Below are 22,233 nucleotides of genomic sequence, written 5' to 3' on the forward strand. Positions count from 1 at the left end.
GACTGGCACTGCTCAACATCTTTAGTACTCACTTGGCTTTTTCTAAGCCACTGTCTGGGTGGGAGGAAAACCATGCAGGGAGGACTGCAACACCACTTGGCTAAGGGATTACAGCCAGCCCACTCAATATTTTTACTTAGTGAAACATAAGGCATTAAGATGTGACTTTAGTCACATGATGGGGTATATCCTGTTGCAACTCATCTCCTGTCATATGATCAAGGCCTAATCATCATGGGCCTGTCTTAGATAAATACTGCATGAGGAAAGGTCATTTGTTTTGGTTTAGAAGAAAGGCATTCTGAACCTGAAGGACCAGGTTCCTTTAGAAACAAGCATTACTATAGAATGGTACCATGACATGTAACTGCAGAAAGTCCCGTCCCCTCCAACTTGTATGCCTGTAACTTACAGGAAACCTGTAACTGTTGATGATCTATCCACTGTTTATCACTTTCTCAGAACAAAGGTCTGGATTGCTACTGAAGAGATGTTTGGCAAGCTAGATAAGGCATGAAACAGAAACCTGTGACTAAGGCTGCAATCCTATACAGTATGCACTTTCCTGGGAGTAAACCTCTCTGAATAAAATGGAACTTCCTGCTCAGTAGGCATGCATAGGCTTGTTCTGTACAATCACATAGGCTAAAATGAGTTAGTGTGGAGCAGTGATTTTCAATCTTTTTCATCTCACGGCACACTGAGAAGGTACTAAAAATGGTCAAGGCACACCATCAGGTTTTTGACAATTGACAAGGCACACCATGCTGCCAGTGGGGGCTCACATCTCCCATTGGCCCTATTAATAAATGACCTTCCACTAAATTCCTGTGGCACACCTGTGGACCACTCGCGGCACACCAGTGTGCTGAGGCACATTGGTTGAAAATGGCTGGTGTGGAGGGACATTGGCAAATGGAGATGTCAAAATATTGGGATATAATAGTTGGAAGTTGACTTAGCAACAGGTAGATGAAAATATTTTAATCACATAAATGTAGTCCTGGAACTAGGAAGTATCTCTTGGAACACCAATTTATGTAAAATAATGATGTTCTGGACAGCTGTTCCTCAACACAGAAGGAGCAGAGTCCTTATACAGGTCTAACCTTGTTATACATGGATTTTTTATACATGAATTTGACTCAACACGAATGGCCAGTACAAATGAGAAGGAATGTGCTAAGAAAGGGAAAAATGTATCCCTTTAAAATCATAGTTTGAAAAAACTGCTTTTCTTACTGTTGTAGAGAGACAGTCATGCAAGTGAGCATTCCATTCTTCAGCTGAGCCAGGCAAAGGCAGGGGGGCCTTTGCATTTCTAATTGCTGACTGCCACTGCAACTCTAATTGCTGACTTTCCCTTGCTAATTGGGTAAGAGGCACTTTTTCAAGTGGGTGTTCCTTTTTTTAGCAGGGGGAGAGTAACTGGCCCACCTCACCCCAGCACTGTCTGTTCTAGTGGCTGTCTGCTGGTATTCATTTGCATCTTTTTAGATTGTGAGCCCTTTTGGGACAGGGAGCCATTTACGTTATTTGATTTTTCTCTGTAAACCGCTTTGTGAACTTTTAGTTGAAAAGCGGTATATAAATACTGTTGGTTGCAACAGTAAGAAAAGCTGTTTTTAAACCACAATTGTAAAGGGATGCACTTGTTAATTTTTTTCAACTGCTTTTATTTTATGGTATTGGCAGAAAGTCCCAGAATCAAACCCCTGCAGTTGTCAAGGCAAGACCTTATTCCATTAGGATCAACAGAGGGGTAAGAAACCTGGAAGTGGGTCTTTAAATCTGTTTTACCACTGTTTTTTTATCCATTGATTTTTTTATATACTGGGGTTCAGAACCCCAGTGGATAACGAGGGACAATCCATACTTCAGTCTACATTTGTCCAATAGCTGCAACATAAATGCAAGTCAAATTATATAGTAGCAGAACAAGTTGTATTAATATTGCTGAGAATAAAGGGGACAGTGCCCTCTGCTGCATACTAAGGGGGCAGCAAACTCCAGTTAAGAATAGAAGCAAGAGGCTATCTCTGAAGTCCATTGTCAGTGTGGTGGAAGAAGGCAACATACTGTAATGCTATTCTTGCTGACACTTTATGCCTTTCCATCAGTTTGATCAGAGGTATGGCATGTGACTAGTAAATTGTATCTTTCATTTTCAGTTACCTGAAGTATTGTTTTGGACATGATTTTCTTTTGCAAAGATCAGTGTGACTAGCAAACTTTATAAGTGTCTTTTATGTGGTTGCTTGGGACAGCCAGCAGGCAATGGTGGTGCCAATGGTTCAACTGGCATTGGTAGCAGCAGCACAAACAGCAGTTCTCCCCCCACCCCCATTTGCTTTCTGGAGGTAGCATCACAACCAGGGAGCATTGCCAGACTCAACTGCATTGGCTGCTGGGGAAGAGAATGTGCCCTCCCTTTGCCAGTGGCCAATAAGGCCCTGTTTGCTTGCTGGTATTCTTGCCACATAGGGCATTTCTTCTTCTCTCCTCACTATCCTCCAGATGGATCTGGCAGTGCTTCCCAGCAGCAAGGCTGTTGTTGAACAAGTCAGCATGGGGTTGAGGAACTGCCTTGTTTGCCACCACCACAGCCTACCTGGGGCTTTGGCTTTGGGATGTGAACAAGCCAGAGGGACAAGGTATGCTGAGAGGGAAGGTATGTGTGTGGGTACTTTGCACGTGTGCACAAAGTCTCCTCACCAGGTTGTGCTCCAAGGTCTCCTGATGCTGATCCTGAGTAGACTTTTTTTTTTTACACACTACATTTGGCTAAGGTCTGTGTTAGGATTGCAGTTTTCATTCCAGTAGTATAACCAGTTAGTGCAAGTATAACCATGACTATAAACGACAACTGTAATTGTCAAGCTCCTTCTGTGACAGTGTGACTTACCTCACTCCACACATTTCCCAGAAGTAAGTTCCATGGAACTGATTCCCAAATAAGTGCACATTGGACTGCCTTGTGCAATTGAACTATACAGGTGTGTGCCACTTAACAACCATTTGCTTAACAATGAACTGCATATATAATGGTGGTCAAACCACAATAAAGTTGCTCTTAATGAGGTAATCGAGTCTTCCACAGCCTGCAGCAGAGTATCTGTTTACAGAACAGAGGCTCTTAATGCAAAGAAGAGGTAATCTTTCTCCAGTAGCCTGTGCAGCCAGCTAGGGTTTGGCAGGGCAAGACACTGTTTACACAAAGGCAATAGACTGGACTGAATGTTCACTTAATGACCTAATCACATAACAATGGGGATTGGAGAATGTATCCCCTTCATTAAGTGGCACGCACCTGTATTAGGAACATCCAATGTTCAAAGGTATTTATATTTTTGATCAACATTGTCCAGTTCTAACCAACTTTTCAGTGCAGCCCCAATGCAAGAGAACAAATGTTCCCTTACATTGTGGAGGCCCCCCTGACTGCCCCCTCCACTGCAGGATACAGTGCACACCCTGTTGGCATGGCTGCATTAGGGTTGGAAAGTTAGTTAGGATTGGGCTGAAAGTTCTAATGCAGCTTTTCTACCAAATAGAAGTTTAATGTGGGCAAAGTTAATTTTACTGATTAGCAGTTAAACAAGTTATTTTTAAATAATCTTATCTTTGAATATGATTCCCAGATAATATATTGGCTTACTATTACCTGTCCAATGTATCTTCAGTTTGCTTTTTAGATTTATTATAATTTGTAACCACTGGGAGAACTTTAATGTTGAAAAGCAGTAAACACATTCTTAATAATTAACATGAAGTTCTATCATTCCTGCATGGACATGTATGTGTGGCTTTGTACCACAATTTTCTTGGGGTGAGTGTATGCCAACACATATTTCTAAAATCTGTAATTAACCCTATTGTTGTAATGATACTGCATAGCTACTCCAGCGACCTAAATATTTATTTGCCTTTCTATTAATTTGCCTGTTCCACAGGTGTACACATTGAGTCCCTGTTGCGTATATGCAACGTGGGCCAGAAAGGACTTAACATCCACTGTGCAAACAGGCAAGATTGTGCCTTACAGTGTCTCAGACCACAATCCTATCCCCACTTACCCGGGAGTAAGTCCCATTGACCACAATGAGATTTACTTCTGAGTAGACAAGCACAGGAGGGGGCTGTCAGATGGCTGAACAATCACAGGCTCCCCATTATAGCTTATTTGTTTATAATCTTAATTTGCAACTCTGCGCTGCTGCACCTTAAGGGAGCGAAGTGTTGGGGGAGGGAGGCCCGGAGGTGGACGCCCCCAGGGCAAGGGGCACCCCTGGGCGCTTGGGTGCTGACAGCAAAAGTCACCAGGGGAGCAACCGAAGGGGAAGCCGCCTCCCCTCCGTGGTGGTGGCCCGGCTTTTCCATGCCCTTCAGAGGCTGTGCCCAGGGGAGGCTCGGGCGCAGCTGCTGGGGGGCTGCTTGCAGAGGGGCGGGGGACCCACTGAGCTGCAGGGGACCCCCCCGCCCGGCACGGCAGCGGGACCCCGACCGAGCCCTCCGGCGGCTCCTGCACACGCGCTGGAGCCAGGAACGGCGGCGCCTCCTCCTCCGGCCGCTGGGGGGCGCGCTGCCCAGCCGCTGCCCGCTCCGGCGATGGCGGCGGAGGCTTCCCCCCGCGGGCAGGGGCCGGACGGGCCGCGCCGCCATATTGGCTGTTGTCCTCTCTGAAGGCAGCGGCGGCGGCGGCGTTCGCGGCGGCGGGAGCGACAGCGGCGTGAGCGGCGGCGGCGAAGGACGGGCATGACTCGCAGGCGGAACAAGGCGGTGGGCGCGGCGGGGGCGCGGCGGGAGCGGGCGGGGGGAGCAGCGGCCCCCCCGGAGCCGCCCGCGCCCCCCGCCGGGCCCGGCCTTCCAGAGGCGCCCGAGGCGGCGGCGGCGAGCGGCGCGGAGCAGGGCAGAGCCTCGCAGGTACCGGGAGCGCGCCGCAGCCCGCCGCCCCTGAGCCGAGCCCATCCACACCCCTCTGCCCGGGCACGGCTCGCCCGCGCCCTCTGCGGCGCGACCGCCTCCCCCGGCTCCCTCCGCCTGCAGGGGACCCGTCCGCCCGCCCGCCCCGGTCACCCTCCCGATGCGGCTCCCGCAGCACGTTGCCCGAGCACCCTGCCTGCCTGCCTGCCAGCGCCAGCGCGCTTCCAGCACCCACGATGCGCCTTGCAGTCACCTCGAGGTCCACCTTGACCAGGCTGCCTGGATCGGGGGCCAGCCCGGCTGCCGCGCTGTGCCCGAGCCGTTCCCTCCCCACACTCTCCAGCCACCTGCTCCCCCTCGCCCCTTCAGGCCCCGATCCCCACCACTCAGCGCACTCATTCGCCCAGCGCCTTATGCATATCGCATTCAGGCTCAGCTACGCTCGTGCCCCCCCCAGCCCATATGGGGGACCTATAGATTTTCCCTTAGCATGCAGCATCTACCTCTTTACTCGCCTGCAGCACTCCTTGTGCTTGTGTCCACCCCAGCATGCCAAAGGCTGCTTAGGCAGTTACCCTGTGCCCCTTTCTTGCTTCCTCCAGGAAACACCATTCAATAGGTTGGCTGCACCTTAGACTGTATTACCACCAAGGCAGTATATGACTTGTGTGCATGCTTTATATATTGCATCTAGTCCGTTTCCTTGTAACCATATATCTTTATTCACCTGTACAAGACAACAGGCCTTCCCCACACAACATGCAAAAGTCAGTGCCACCACCTATAGCCCAGCCTTTTCAGCATTGTTCTTCCATTTCATCTGCTTCTCTGTGGGGCTGAAAACAGAGTGGGGCCCTGCACCGGAGCTATGCTGCATCTTGTCCTTTGGAGTGTGTCTGGGCCTGTCTCAGCCCCATGCATCTCTCCCCTCCCAGCAGGTAGGGGATGGCAGTCTTGTGGGGCTTTGTTCAGCCCAGACTTCTTAGAAAGATTGCTGTATGAAAGCAGACTAGGCTGTACTATTGCTGCTTGCTGGGAAGAGACATTTTTTTGCAGGAAGGCTGCTTTTTAGGAGGGAGGGGCAGGCAGATGTGTGGTTAGTGAACTCATAGACAGCAGACACCATTGACCAGCACTCCACAGAAGGTCACTGTGTACGGGATGCTCTGTCCTCCGAGAGGAATGGTGTTCTCCCAACTGGATGGTGGCATGAGGGTGAATTTGTGGAGCTGTTCTGAGTTATTGTGGGGTGATTGGACAGGAGCTGTGCTGCAAGCAGAATGCAGCTGGAGCCAGGGAAAGAGCTAGAACCTGGCATGGACAGAGGAGGATATGTGGGAGCCCATCCAGGGTGCCCATTGGGTCTGCTTCTCGATAGGTAGCGCTATGCTGTAGGCACTGGGCAGGCTACTCCACTATCTGGCTTTAACCATGTGTACTCGGAGGTGGCAAATCCCCAGGACAGCTTTGTGTTAACTAAGGATTGTGGAATTAGTCTTCTGGGAAGCCAGGCTGCTGTTGGCAGACAGCAGACCTGCAGGAGACTCAGCCAGAGTTCTACAGAGTCTGTGAAAGTGGGGGCTTGTCTGCAGACTATGCCAGTCTGCAAGACATTTTCAGCCTTGCAAGAGGGCCAGGCTGCTGCTCATTTTTATACACAGTTAGGTTTTTCAGTATGGCTGGCAAGTGCAGTTCGTTGGGTATTTCAGGTGAAGGAAGCAGAGAGACAGTTTTATCCATGGCTAGGATGCAGCATCTCAAATGTCATCTTCCTGACCTGGCATCAGGAATACCACACTGCCATGAAATTGCATTACTAGTAAGCAAGCCTTCTAAACCTTTCCTGTCCTTTTGTGCTTCCTCTGCCTGCTGCAGAAATGATTGAGGGAGCTTACCATCTCAGAGCATGTGTGCTTGTTTAGCAAGTGATAATCTGACCTGCTGCAGAGCATGCTATCTTCATAATTCAGAGAATGATGAGAAAGTAGCATATAAATGAACTCCTTGATAGGCTTTAAGATGTGCTAATGTGCCTTGTTACTTATCCATTCTCTGCAGATACCTATCTTGGTATTAAAAAGTGTGCAACAGACACACTAGGTCCATGGGCCATATAACAGGTTCACAGTGAGGTGAGGGAAACAGAATTGGCCCACCTCTTCCAGAGCAGGGATGGTCAGATGACAGTGGCCCATGTCTTTCCCCAATGATGCATCAAAGACACAGCATGACTTCTGCCTTCACAGACTCTCTATCTCACAATCCCAGTCCAGCATAGGAAGGGGTAGTAGGAGGAAGAACTCTGCACCTTCCTTTGTAGGGCCCTTCCCCTTGGGAATAAGAGATCACCTCCAAAGTAGCCTGTGTGGTATAATGGTTAGCATGTCAGATAAGGACCTGGGTTCAATTCCCTACTCCAGTGTTTCTCAAAAAGTACTAGGAGACCCTTTCAGTGGCTCCACGAGCAAGTGGCTGCCTTCTGCTCCCTGACCAGTTCGCATTAGCGCTCTGGGGCTCCCCAAGTCTCCTTTTAGGAGTGTAAATGTCTGTGGAGACAGAAAAACTTAAGAACCACTGCCCTACTCAGCTGTGAAGCTTTCTGGGTGACTTTAGGCCCGTCTCTGTTTTTATTACTAGCAATATTTATATTCTGCTTTTCAACAAACATTCATAAAGGAATTTACTGCACATACCCGATCTCTTCTGATCTTGGAAGCTAAGCAGGGTCAGGCCTGGTTAGTACTTGGATGGGAGACCGCCTGGGAATACTGGGTGCTGTAGGCTGATACCATAGTCTTTCGAGACTGAAGGTTGCCAACCATTTTACTTGGTAGAATAAATGAAAGAGGGTTTCCTGCCTTCAAAGGCACACACTTTTTATTTTTAAAGATGCAAAGGGAATACCAGCATACAGACACTGAAAAGATGCTATGCAGGGATGAATGGGGGCAGTCCCACACTAACTATACCAGCATCATCATCTAAAAAGTTGTCTATTAGCCCAGTTAGCAGGGACTGTCTCTCAGCTCAACCCACCTAACAGGGTTGTTGTGAAACTGAAAGGCAAAGGAAGAACAATGCATGCCACTCTAGATTCCTTGGAAAAAACTGTTTGTAAAATGCACTAAATCAGGGTGGTTCAAGGGGCTGTACAACCCTGGTGTCACCCCCCCCCCAACTGTGCAGACGCAGAAGTAATTGATGGTGATGTGATGATGACACTGCCGATTACTTCCAGGTTCTTCACCGCTGAGGTCACTTAAGGCGCAGTCCTTTCCAGCACTGGCATAGCAGTGTCAGTGGGACATGTGCTGCATCCTGCAGTTGGGTGTCACTCACAGAGGCCTCCTCAAAGTAAGGGAATGTTTGTTCCCTTACCTCAGAGCTGCATTGCCCTTATGTCAGTGCTGGAAAGCACTGACATAAGGGGTTAGGATTGTGCCCTCAGAAGGCTCAGGAGGCAGAGGCAGCAGTGGATGCAGCAGAACTTTTTAATCTCCCTGCCACATTGTTACGGCTTCTCCTTCTCTAAAGGGGAAGCTAGAATGGTGCAGCAGGGAGATCAAAAAGCCACTGAGGCAGTGGGTGGAGGCTGTGGCGGGACTTCCAAGGGCCACCTAAAGGGCCTTGTAGGCTGCATGCTGGACCACCCTGCATTAAATAGACAAGTAAGAAGTGGCACAAGTTTCCCAGCCTTGCTTTTCAATGTGTATATCCTCCCTTCTCTGTCAGTTTGCCTGGAGGTGGGAGTGGCAAGAGCAAGCTCACCAGGTCTGGCTGGGGGGGGCAATGATATCATTCTTGGGGGAGAGAGCTGGCTCTTGAACAACTTGACCAGGAAGCTTGCAGCCCTTAGATTCAAGAAGTTAGTCATCCTTGATTTAGACTTGAATATTTAAAAAGGCATGAATATCTATGGTTTCATTATTGGAGGTGTGCGTGATTTACCTGCTTCAGGCTGCAATTCAAAACATTTATTAAGACACAAGTCCCATTAAACTCAACAAGGCTTACTTCTGAGTAGCCATTTATAGTGGAGTTGGCAACCTATGGTCTGTGGGCTGGCCCATCAACCAAAGTTATTCAGCCTGCAGTCCCGAGTCTCTTGCTTACTGGCAGATGGCACTCATACCCGGGATACGGCAGTATCAGGACTCTGTGATACTGGAGGTGGGACTCGGACGCACCTCCAGATGCAACTCCGGAATCTCATTAAGACTCAGGTGTGTGGCAAATTGAATTGGAGGCTTGGTCTCCCAAGCCGAGTTCCATACAGCATGGAGCTCAGCAACCCAGAAGTTTGGCAATGTTGTGGTGATGTCATCGCCACAAAGGTTGCCTACCCCGATGTATAGGATTGCACTGCCAGGAAGTGACATGATCTCTGCCTTCAGCTCAAGTTCAAGCATGCTGCTTTGTCAAAGAGAGAAGTAGGTTAGAACACTAGCAAGACAACAGGCTACCTGGAAGAAATACTTCTGTAAGAGTCACCTCAAAGAAACCCTGGACCTACCCATCCAAAAGCCAGAATTCAAGTGCTTAAAGATGTACACTAGTTTATCACTACCAAAAGTAAAATATTTCCAGAGATCAATTAATTATTGCAAAGGATATTTGAGCATCTTCATCACAAAATAAAGTACGATAGAAACCAAATACTGAGTACAGTAAATGCAGGAGAATATACAGCTTTGTTAAAATCAGTCATGGTGCATTGTAATCAGTTTTAATTTCCATAATGTTGTATTTCTAGATCTGTGAAAAAAAACACACACACCCCAGAACAAATAGTCACTGTTGCTGGCATAAGATTGCTATAGTGGTTTGGACAGACTGACTATTCTAGTGTAATGAAGTGCAATATAAACCTGAAGTGCAAATGGGAAGTACTGAGTGGCTTTCCAGACAAGAGAGGGCTAGTTTGGGAATGAAGAGCAAGACACTCTTTCTGTGGCAGTGGCTGAAGTACTGATATTGCAAATAGGCTTGCACAGCATTATTGATAAATGGGCATAAAGTAACAGCACTTGAATGCTAAGAAGGGGGAAGAGAGTTGTCACTGTAGCTCTCTGTCCACAGTTTAGATTCTCTAACTTCCTGAACTCTGGTTTCATCCTTTCTGCTGTTTAAATTAATGTCGCTTATATCCAGTCAAGTTAGATTGAAAAAAAGTGGTGTGTTGAGTGTTCTGTGTACATTTGTTGCCTTCACCCTATCTGAACCACAGAAATCCTTGTTATGAACATAAAATGGGGTTACAGCCATAAATGCAACTAAGGAGTGTTTTGGCAAGCATCACTCCAACAGAAATTTAAGCACTTAGCATTAATGTTGCACTTTAGCTCTATACATTCAATTTATACCAGTGTTTCTCAAACTGTGGGAAGACCCACTAGGTGGGTAGTGAGCCAATTTCAGTTGGGTCTCTATTCTTTTCAATATTTTATTTTTAGTATGTTAGACTTGATGCTACTTGATGTGACTGCATTTGGGGAAATGTTGCAGACTTGTACTTTTAACAAGCTACTATGTATATTATTTTAACAATGATAGTAAATGGGACTTACTCCTGGGTAAGTGTGAGAAGGATTGCAGCCTAGGATTGACAAAAATTTTCCTGCTTGATGATGTCACTTCCGGTCATGACATCACTTCTGGTGGGTCCTGACAAATTCTGACAGATAAAAAGTGGGTCCCAGTGCTAAATGTGTGAGAACCACTGATTTATACTAACCAACTGTCTTTTCGCTTATTCAAGGAGCCAGTGCTCAGCAGAGCAAGACAAAAGTGCAGGGGGTTTGAAGAGATGGAGAACAGTAGATAGCATGTTACTTACGACTGCTACAAGTGTGGAGTGAAAAGGACAGTGCAGCTATATGCACATGTTGCTGGCTAAGATGTATTAGGAGAGCATTTCCCCTCCCCTTACAGTCTCTGAATCACAGCAAACATTTTTTATAAGTACTTTATGTGCGTGTAATCTGGACACACCCACCCACCCATGCATGCCCTTTACAATTTGGAGACTTTTGTAATGACTTTACAATTTGGAGACTTTTGCACAGCCCTCCTGCATACTGGAGGACTGTGCAGGAAAAGGCTTCTGTACCTTTAAAAGCAGCAGAAAGGTACTTCAGCAGGTGTAGCTTCTATAACTACAACTCTGAGAGAAACTTCACTGGCCAATAATCTCCTTTCTATACAGCTTTTTTAAAAAGCACCAGAGTCCAAAGCTGGACAGTCCTACTTTAATGGAAAGCTAGGTCTCTTGTCCACTCATTTCTAACCAATTAGGAATGTACTGAGAGAGCTGACTCAGGGCCAGCCCTAGGAGCTGCAAAAAAATATGCAAAATATTTTTGTGGGTCCCCCACACCTGCAGAAGCCCCTCAGTCACTAAGAAGAGCGGCAGTGGCAAAGCACCTGGCAGTGGCGTCACTGCCAACTGCTTCTGGGGTGGTGGTGGTGTCAGTTTCAAGCCAGTCGGACCCAGGAGTGGATGGGAACGAGGGCTGCGAGTGGCAATGCTCCACTCGTCGCACTTTCCTTACAACACTTCAGCATGGAGGATTCCATGCTGGAGTGTCAAGTACAGTGATGCATCAGCTGTGGCTGCAGGTGCTCCACTTGCTGCCCCAGTGCGGAGGGATCTTCAGGCGTGGGGTCCAGTTTGACCAAATTGGTCAACTTGTCCTAACGCCGACCCTGAGCTGAGCGTCACAGCACTTATTAACAAGCTGTATGGAGGATGAGTTATGATAATCTAAGCAGTGGTCCTCAAACATTTAGCACAGGGACCCACTTTTTAGAATGAGAATCTGTCAGGATCCACTGGAAGTGATGTCATGACTGGAAGTGACATCATCAAGCAGGAAAATTTTTAACAATCCTACCCACACTTACTCAGGAGTAAGTTCCATTGATTATCATTGTTAAAAGCATATACATAGTAACCTGTTGAAACTACAAATCTGTCACATTTCCCCAAATGCAGTCATATACCAGGGTAGCATCAAGTCTATTAAAAATAAAATATTGAAATGAATGGGGACCCACCTGAAATTGGCTCATGACCCACCTACTGGATCTTGACCCACAGTTTGAGAAACACTGATCTAAAGTAACAAAAAAAGTTAGTCCTCCAAGCAGAGGAGACAGGGGTGCTGCTACATAATGCACCAGAACTAGTATAATGCAAGTTTTACATGACAGAAACAATCCCTCAGGTTTGGTAGGTGGGATTCCACATGGGTTCTTAAGGTAGGGAGAGCAGATTGACTAACTTGCCATAACTTCTGTTGCCCAGTACAGCTGTGAGATTCTTTAGCTTTAATATTCAAAATGCATTAAGATTCTTCCTGGTTTGCACTTTCCCTAGACACAGTAGTCAATGGATAGAATCTATGTCAGCAGTAAGACTGCCACTGTAATCCAAGCAATGCATAAGGCTTCCTATCCAAATGCTGCCTTATCACTGCCAGTTCTTATTTGTAGCAGGCCAGCTAGACTTGCACCAGTTTCTGCATAACTGCAGAAATGGCATTTCTTGTGCTGTCTTTGTCAAATCTTGCTCTTATTTCCCAAACATCTCTCACTTTATCAGAACGGATCCTGTCCTGTGCCTCTTGGTTTGGGACAGCCATGCTGACCAGCCATGCTGGTTTTGACAGTATGAACTAACAAAACTCCTTAAAATTCTTCTCCTCCTCCTTGACTGAATTTCTGGTTGCAGTCTTGCTACCCATACCACTATCCAGAGGTGCACTGAAGTGGAGTTATTTTTGTGCATTTCCTTCCAGCAGCTGTCGCACTGTCAGTTGTGCAGTTGGCAACTGCCTCTGTGCGCTCTGGCAAGAGAGCTATGCACAAGGCTGCCACGGCACTGTGCTGTGCTTAGCATAGACCCACCTTCTGGGTCGAATGTGCCGCTCTGCTGTTTAAGCAGAGCAAGCCAATAGAGAGCAATCATTGTGACACAAGGAGGAAGAGAAGACGCTGTGTACTCACATGTGTACATAGACGCTGTGTATGAAGCCTTCCTGTTGTGACCTTTTGTTTTGCACAGTCAAGCTGTAGAAGCTGTGCTTGTGGTTCTCTTCCCTTCCCTTCAATAGAATGGACTGGTAGTGCAAAAGTTTGCTGTGCAGATTCTTGCTATCCAATATCAACCGCAACTGTGGAACTGGCTGATCACTCACTTGGGGGGAGAGGTGGTTGAAAAAGGGAGTAAAAGAAACCATCTTCTGGCCAGCTCTCTTGTCATCGTCACTACCAGCCAAACTGTAGTTTGGGGCAGTGGAAGAAATCAACCCACTGCCTTTCCTGGCAGTATGTAAGATAGGGTGCCCTGTTACAGTGAGCAGTGCTATGTGCTGGTGGTTGCTTTTGGTAAGTGCAGTTGGCAGGTCAGTCAGATACTTGCCACAGAGAGAGTGCCAGACCATTCTGCTATCCCCCATGCTTGTATAGGGTACAAGGAGATAGCAAAAGACAGACATCATGAAGCACTGGCAGGGATAAGGCGTAATTGCTGCTGCCACATACCTTGTTTGCTGGGAGAAGTTAGCCCAGATACGTTCATGTAGTTTTGGGCAGCACAGGGACCTCTGACAAAGGTGCTTTAACCAAGACAGCAATGCCAGAGGATAAAAAAGACACAGAGACATGTCTAGTTTTTCCTTCCAAATAGCTGTGTGCACGCATGTGGTAACTCCTCCCCTCTCTTTAGATCACTTATGTGCTGAGCAGATCCTAGCAGTGAAAGCTACAGATCAAAAGCAGGTATATTTTGTCCCATTCCCCCCCCCCCCAAACTGACTGTTTAATGTTGAGCTGCAAGTATGTCATTCTCTCATTCTAGAAATGAATTCTAGAAATGAGAGAATGTCATGCTCGTGTCTCAGTAGTCTCTTTATTGCCAGAAGACGACAGGGCACTAAACTGAAGAAATGGAGTTGGGTCAGTCAAACTTTCAAACCACTATTTAATTCCAGGCAGTTCCTAGAAGGAAGGCTTGCTGCAATATGCAGGCACAACTATCACCAGTACTTTTTAACCCAGGGAAATTCTTTTATATTTATCTTTTGTATTTCTGTTTTAAGAAGTTTGGTTCAGTACTCAGACAATACCTTCTAAAAGGGAGCCTCACACTCTTTTGGGTCAAAGCCCAGACTACAGAGAGAAACCCAGCATAAAGCCTTCTAAGTATTAGTGAACATACTCTCTTATGCTTACACCAAGTATTCTGTAGTAAGTTATTAGCATCTTGATCCTTACATTCATTCACACCTTGGTGCCTTTAAGAGTTAACTCTATCAGTTGCTCACCTGTTTTACAGGTCCAAAAAGATGTGAAGCAAGATATTATGATGAGAGAATTATTAGCAAGTCTTAATTACCAAAGAGCCTAGGCAGCTCCAGTGCAATCCTATACATGTCTTTTAAGAAGTAAATCCCACTGAGTTCAGTGAAACTTACTCCTAGGTAAGTGTGTATAGCAGCAATTCTCAAACTCAGGGAGAGTTTGACCAGCAGTAAGCGTGTGCGGGGGCAGGCGAAAGGCAATGGCGTGTCTTGCTGGTTCTCACAAACTTTGGAGGGGCACAGGGGCTTACTGCTACTTACCAGAGCCTGCAGCAGCTTCCCGGTGATGTGGGGAGCCCACGCACCAGCCTCTGTAGGGCTCCCCATGCTGCAGAGTCAGTAAAAACTGTGATCGCAACCATTTCTGATTTTGTGAATACAAAACCAGAAGTGGTTGCAATCACAATTTTGAGGGTATCCGCAGCATGGGGAGCCCTGTGGAAGCTGGCGTGGGAGCTCCCCGCACCTCCAGGAGGCTGCTGCAGGCTCTGGTAAGTGGCAGCAAACCCCTGCACCCCTCCAAAGCAGCATGATTCAGCAGATCACAATGCTGCCTTTCCCCCTCCCTGCCCCTTAAGGGGGCAGAGCTCTCTGACTAGGGCGTCTCAACACATCAGTTTGAGAACCACTGGTATATAGGTTTCCAGCCTTCATCATGGTGTGGTTATAATGGTTTTTTTGAAAAGCGAAACCTTCACTGATTTCACTGATCAGTGATAATTCACTGATTTATTTTGCTATATATACCACTTCACTGCAAAGTGGTATATAAATAATAATGGGATGTTTTTTTCCTTTCTCCTCCTTGCTCAGAGAGGGGTGCCATCTGGAAACAATGGGACATGTCTGGCAGCATAGAGACATGGAAGACCAACAAGAGATGAATTTTATTATAGCATTGTGGAGGCACCAGTGATACACTGACTTGTTACCTGTATTTTTTGGCAGTCTCAATACATGTGTTTGCATCAGCGTTGTTGGCCCCCAGCTGTTTGTTAAAGACAAGTTTGAATTTCTCTGTCTATATTTGCCTTGGAAAAATGCCATAAAGGTTGGTACATACTATATTCCAAGAAAGCCAAGAGCTTCCCTGCACTAGCAGAGCCACTAACCCCACTTTGTGAATCAAAAGCTCAGAATTAAAAATCATTGTTTGACTTCATAGCTGCTGCCATTGTATTTAACCACTAGGATACAAATAAGAGTCCCCTCCTTTTCTTTGGAATGGGAAAGTCAATATTTGGTTCCTTTATTCATTTAGCAATGTGTGCCTTCTACACTTTTTAGCTGGAATTCTCAAAGCAGCTTGCAGGAGGATATAACAAGAATAAAATCAAAATTAGTAATTGCTTAGGCATCTGTCCTACTAGGTTCTGCCTGCATTAATCTCATTCTTCTTCCCCTATTCAGTTTATAACTGTCAGCCAAACTAAAATATAGCTGATTTGCCTTTTAAGATTGTTTCCATTAATTTGCATACTTCCCAAACCTCAGCATAGCAGGTTTTTTGACACTTTGCTCCCCCCCTTATTACAGTAATACTCTCGAGTCAAAGTAGTCTCTGAAAGCAAGCTAACATGTCTGCCTTTAAATCACAGCCTTGGCAATTAAAGTTTGCCCTCAATTAATTAGCTGTAACTTTACAGTGCAGTCCTAGGCGCAAATTAAGCCGCCAGCCTAACTGCACTGGCTTAACTGTAGTCTAAATCATTTACTAGGCCAACCAAAGAGGAGTAAAAACAAGCTTCAAAAAAATCCAGAGAGGTGCAACCTTGTCATCCACTCTTCACAATTGTAGCAGCATCTTTCAGCATCTACCAGTCATGGGTGGCATGCTGACAATGTCCCCACTTGGGCAGAGCATGGAAGAAGCCAATTGATGGATAGTAAAAAGGAGTCGCCTCTCTCCCTATCTCTCTCAACCCCCCCCCCCACCCCTTTTTGGATTGCAGCAGGCCAAGGAAAGGAAGATAGGACCTTGGAAGGAAGCTGGCATGTGGACTAAATGCATAAGCCTCCCTAGGGCAAGGGTTTGAGTGCCCCTGGGAGTAGTCCATTAGTGGAACAAAAATGTTCTGTGCCTAGGGAGGAACTGGGACAAGTCACAAGGGGAGCTCCAAGTGCACTCAAGCAAACAAGAAAGCTGGTAGCTCACTATGCTGGAAACCAGGCAAATCAGGTTCAAAACCATCAGGAGTATCATAACCAAAGCCAATCTTTCATTTGGGAAAGACTGTGGGGAAAGACTGTGTTCATTTGTGGGGAGACTTCCGGGGACGATCAGGCTTCGTCCCAACCTCAGGCGTGCAGCTCCTCGGCTGCCCGGGTGGGAAGTCTCGGGACTGCAGGACGTTATCCTGGAGAGGAGGGAAACAATCCCCTAGGGGGGATCCCTTCTCCAGGGGATGGGCCCGTATCCGAGCGCACTCGGGATACTCCTCGGCGGGAGGGGGGTCGGGGGCTTCTTGTAGTGGGGGATTTGATTATTAGAAACATAGAGAGGGGGGTTTGCGACGGATGTGAGGACCGCATGGTGACTTGCCTGCCTGGTGCGAAGGTTGCGGACATCACTTCTCGTCTAGACAGGCTAGTAGACAGTGCTGGGGGAGAGGTAGCGGCTGTGGTGCATGTCGGCACCAACGACGTGGGCAAGTGTAGCTGGGAGGTCCTGGAGGCCAAATTTAGGCTTTTAGGCAGGAAGCTGAAAGCCAGGACCTCAAAGGTAGCGTTCTCTGAAGTGCTACCTGTTCCACGCGCAGGGCCAGCTAGGCAGGCGGAGATCAGGGGTCTCAATGCGTGGATGAGACGGTGGTGTAGGGAGGAGGGGTTTAGATTCGTTAGGCACTGGGGAACGTTTTGGGACAAGCGGGGCCTTTACAAGAGGGACGGGCTCCATTTGAACCAGAATGGAACCAGACTGCTGGCGCATAACATTAAAAAGGTGGCAGAGCAGCTTTTAAACTGATCCCTGGGGGAAGGCCGACAGGAGCCGAGGGGCATCCGGTTCGGGACTCCTCATCCCTATGGGATGAGGATGGGGAGGTTAGAGAACAACAAGACAAAGGCAGGGTAGGAGAAGAAATTGGGAAAGGTAGGGTGATGGGATGTGATAGACGGTTTGGCACAATGAGAGGATGCGGGGACAAAGGAGCGAATAAGCAGCCCATCCTGGGGCATTCCGTGTATAAATGCTTTTATGCGAATGCCCGAAGTCTACGAGCAAAGGTGGGAGAACTGGAATGTCTGGTGACAAGGGAAAATATTGACATAGTGGGCATAACGGAAACCTGGTGGAATGCGGAGAATCAGTGGGATACCGCAATCCCGGGCTATAAACTCTACAGGAGGGACAGGCAGGGGCGTGTTGGAGGTGGGGTGGCCCTTTATGTTAAGGAAGGGATAGAATCCAGCAAAGTAGAGATTGAAGGTGGGTCCGACTCCGCCGTAGAATCTCTGTGGGTTAAATTGCCAGGCTTGTGCAGCAATGTAATACTGGGGGCGTGCTATCGTCCTCCAGACCAGAAATCTGATGGGGACCTTGAAATGAGGAAACAGATCAGGGAGGTGACAAGGAAGGACAGGGTTGTAATCATGGGGGACTTCAATTATCCTCATATTGACTGGGTCAATTTGTGTTCTGGTCACGATAAGGAAACCGGATTTCTTGACGTGCTAAATGACTGTGGCTTAGATCAGCTAGTCACGGAGCCCACCAGAGGACAGGTGACTCTGGATTTAATTTTGTGCGGTACGCAGGACCTGGTTAGAGATGTAAACGTTACTGAGCCATTGGGGAACAGTGATCATGCTGCGATCCGTTTTGACGTGCACATTGGGGGAAGAATACCAGGCAAATCTCTAACAAAAACCCTTGACTTCCGACGGGCGGACTTCCCTCAAATGAGGAGGCTGGTTAGAAGGAGGTTGAAAGGGAGGGTAAAAAGAGTCCAGTCTCTCCAGAGTGCATGGAGGCTGCTTAAAACAACAGTAATAGAGGCCCAGCAGAGGTGTATACCGCAAAGAAAGAAGGGTTCCACTAAATCCAGGAGAGTGCCCGCATGGCTAACCAGCCAAGTTCGAGAGGCTGTGAAGGGCAAGGAAGCTTCCTTCCGTAAATGGAAGTCTTGCCCTAATGAGGAGAATAAAAAGGAACATAAACTGTGGCAAAAGAAATGTAAGAAGGTGATAGGGGAGGCCAAGCGAGACTATGAGGAACGCATGGCCAGCAACATTAAGGGGAATAATAAAAGCTTCTTCAAATATGTTAGAAGCAGGAAACCCGCCAGAGAAGCGGTTGGCCCTCTGGATGGTGAGGGAGGGAAAGGGGAGATAAAAGGAGACTTAGAGATGGCAGAGAAATTAAATGAGTTCTTTGCATCTGTCTTCACGGCAGAAGACCTCGGGCAGATACCGCTGCCCGAACGGCCCCTCCTAACCGAGGAGTTAAGTCAGATAGAGGTTAAAAGAGAAGATGTTTCAGACCTCATTGATAAATTAAAGATCAATAAGTCACCGGGCCCTGATGGCATACACCCAAGGGTTATTAAGGAATTGAAGAATGAAGTTGCAGATCTCTTGACTAAGGTATGCAACTTGTCCCTCAAAACGGCCACGGTACCAGAAGATTGGAGGATAGCAAATGTCACGCCTATTTTTAAAAGGAAAGAGGGGGGACCCGGGAAACTATAGGCCGGTCAGCCTAACATCCATACCGGGTAAGATGGTGGAATGCCTCATCAAAGATAGGATCTCAAAACACATAGACGAACAGGCCTTGCTGAGGGAGAGTCAGCATGGCTTCTGTAAGGGTAAGTCTTGCCTCACGAACCTTATAGAATTCTTTGTAAAGGTCAACAGGCATGTGGATGCGGGAGAACCCGTGGACATTATATATCTGGACTTTCAGAAGGCATTTGACATGGTCCCTCACCAAAGGCTACTGAAAAAACTCCACAGTCAGGGAATTAGAGGACAGGTCCTCTCGTGGATTGAGAACTGGTTGGAGGCCAGGAAACAGAGAGTGGGTGTCAGTGGGCAATTTTCACAATGGAGACAGGTGAAAAGCGGTGTGCCCCAAGGATCTGTCCTGGGACCGGTGCTTTTCAACCTCTTCATAAATGACCTGGAGACAGGGTTGAGCAGTGAAGTGGCTAAGTTTGCAGACGACACCAAACTTTTCCGAGTGGTAAAGACCAGAAGTGATTGTGAGGAGCTCCAGAAGGATCTCTCCAGACTGGCAGAATGGGCAGCAAAATGGCAGATGCGCTTCAATGTCAGTAAGTGTAAAGTCATGCACATTGGGGCAAAAAATCAAAACTTTAGATATAGGCTGATGGGTTCTGAGCTGTCTGTGACAGATCAGGAGAGAGATCTTGGGGTGGTGGTGGACAGGTCGATGAAAGTGTCGACCCAATGTGCGGCGGCAGTGAAGAAGGCCAATTCTATGCTTGGGATCATTAGGAAGGGTATTGAGAACAAAACGGCTAATATTATAATGCCGTTGTACAAATCGATGGTAAGGCCACACCTGGAGTATTGTGTCCAGTTCTGGTCGCCGCATCTCAAAAAAGACATAGTGGAAATGGAAAAGGTGCAAAAGAGAGCGACTAAGCTGATTACGGGGCTGGGGCACCTTCCTTATGAGGAAAGGCTACGGCGTTTGGGCCTCTTCAGCCTAGAAAAGAGACGCTTGAGGGGGGACATGATTGAGACATACAAAATTATGCAGGGGATGGACAGAGTGGATAGGGAGATGCTCTTTACACTCTCACATAATACCAGAACCAGGGGACATCCACTAAAATTGAGTGTTGGGCGGGTTAGGACAGACAAAAGAAAATATTTCTTTACTCAGCGCGTGGTCAGTCTGTGGAACTCCTTGCCACAGGATGTGGTGCTGGCGTCTAGCCTAGACGCCTTTAAAAGGGGATTGGACGAGTTTCTGGAGGAAAAATCCATTATGGGGTACAAGCCATGATGTGTATGCGCAACCTCCTGATTTTAGGAATGGGTTAAGTCAGAATGCCAGATGTAGGGGAGAGCACCAGGACGAGGTCTCTTGTTATCTGGTGTGCTCCCTGGGGCATTTGGTGGGCCGCTGTGAGATACAGGAAGCTGGACTAGATGGGCCTATGGCCTGATCCAGTGGGGCTGTTCTTATGTTCTTATGTTCTTATTTGCATGACTGCCCAGAAGCACCTATAACAGAGATAAAAGAGATGGTAGATGCAGATTTTGGCAGGGCAGCTCTGTAACCACTCAGCTGCAACAGGAACACAGAGCAGGGAAAGCTGTGGTTTCAAATATATGTCTCATTAAAATGGGCTTGGTGGAACCACCATCAGGCACTCCTGACTGAGAGATTGTAGAACATGAATGAATCAGTTCAATTATTCGGCTTGTGTGTGACCCACACTCCCTTTTGCATCATACCACTGCTGCCAGGTATTCTGTGAGCTTCCCTTGTGGTTTTGATGGCTGGGCATGTGAAGGGGTCTGTGTCTTCTTCCATGATGGAAAACTGTAGAGAACAAAGAAATGCTTAGAGAGCATAGCAAGGCATAGACAACAGCCCCAGCAACATATGGTCTCTGTATCAGGATGCATGCTTGGTGTTTGTGAGCGAGAGTGGGACCACCTTAGTACATATGCAGTTGCAACATCTTGGGGGACAATGTGCAGTATCTGGGGCTTAACTTTTCTCTTCCCTGTGGGAGTTGCAGTGGGACCCTGTGGGCAATGACTGCTCTGCCCCACGTGGCAATGCTGATATCCAGAAAAAACAAAAGGGCTCAGGATCAGCATTTGGCCAGCAGTTACTGCTCACTGCTATTAGATATTGCAAGAGAAAGTAATGGATAAGCAATACAGTTCATAGCAAAGACGCATTTGATAGTACAGCTTGTGGTAGAGACTTGAGAGATATATGCAGCATTCATATTTTGAGGCATGGAATTCTGCCATCCTCCCTGTGGGATGTCCTTGCACTGCCTGTTGAAGGGGGAAGCTTCAGTTGGGTGTTTGTGCATGGAGGCCTCTTGGGGCAGGGTCTCTTCTATGAGAGTTTTGAGAAGACAAGTGTACTCAAAAGAGAACTAATTATTCTTCCTCTCTCTAAGCTAAGGCTCGTTGTGCATTGTGCTCCATTTCTCCATAGTTCTCTTTTGTGTGCCACTCTGCTATGCACCTTGTCACCTGCAGCATCCAGGTCTACATGGCAGGGGCTTTAAGTACTGGTGTGGGTATGCTCTTATTGTATGTGAAGTTTAGTCTGTATCCTATGCTCAGCACAACAGCGTGGGACAGGAGTTGTGCTGTCATTGAGGATACGTCAACAGGGGAGGCTCAATCTTGAGATGATGTGAAATAATTGTATACGGTGGTGCCCTTGGAGGGGTGGTGAATGGACAAAGCCCCTGCCTGTCTGCCTGCCACCCTCTCTGGACTGCCACTCCAGTCCTCTTCCAGTCTGCAGGGAGCAAGGCAGAAGGAAATTGCAGCCAAAGGAGGAAGGGGAAATGGATGGTGATGGAGTGAAGTTTTGACAGAGTCTAGCCAGAATGAAATTCTACCAGCATCCATAGACTTATGCCATATCTATACCACTTTGCACTTTCTTTCTGGGGGGTGTATTAAATAGCACTATTTATTCTGAAAAGTTATATCCTGCATTGTGATTTCTCCTAGGGTCTCAAGACAGCTTACAAACAAACTTGTACAAAATACAGCCCATAAAACAACAACATTAAACAAAAATTACAGAAACCAGATGTTAAGTCTGAGGTGGGAGAGAAGAAGAAACTAACCAAAAGTATAGCCAGTCATAAAAGTTTCAGTAGCATGTTGGAACCCCAGTAGAGTGGGGCCAACCAGGCTTTCCAAGTTAGGGAGCTCCACAGTCTGGGCACCACAGCTATGAATGTCCTGTGTACCCTGGCCCGCCAAATCT

The 22,233-nt window shown here is 47.3% G+C and overlaps 1 protein-coding gene across 4 annotated transcripts in view; it reads left to right on the forward strand.

The window, feature by feature from the left end:
* Positions 1-22,233, forward strand: part of FAM193B (family with sequence similarity 193 member B) — a 65,376-nt gene that overhangs the window by 21,834 nt on the left and 21,309 nt on the right. The window contains exon 1 of one of the 4 annotated variants that reach the window (XM_066615787.1): positions 4,851-4,923. The exons of the other annotated variants lie outside the window; for them this stretch is intronic. The gene's annotated coding sequence lies outside the window, so the exon portion shown is untranslated. Of the gene's footprint in view, positions 1-4,850; positions 4,924-22,233 lie in introns of those variants that run through there. 4 annotated transcript variants of the gene reach the window in all.

The sequence above is a fragment of the Tiliqua scincoides genome, chromosome 2 (assembly GCF_035046505.1).
Source record: "Tiliqua scincoides isolate rTilSci1 chromosome 2, rTilSci1.hap2, whole genome shotgun sequence".
Classification (NCBI taxonomy): Eukaryota; Metazoa; Chordata; class Lepidosauria; order Squamata; family Scincidae; genus Tiliqua; species Tiliqua scincoides.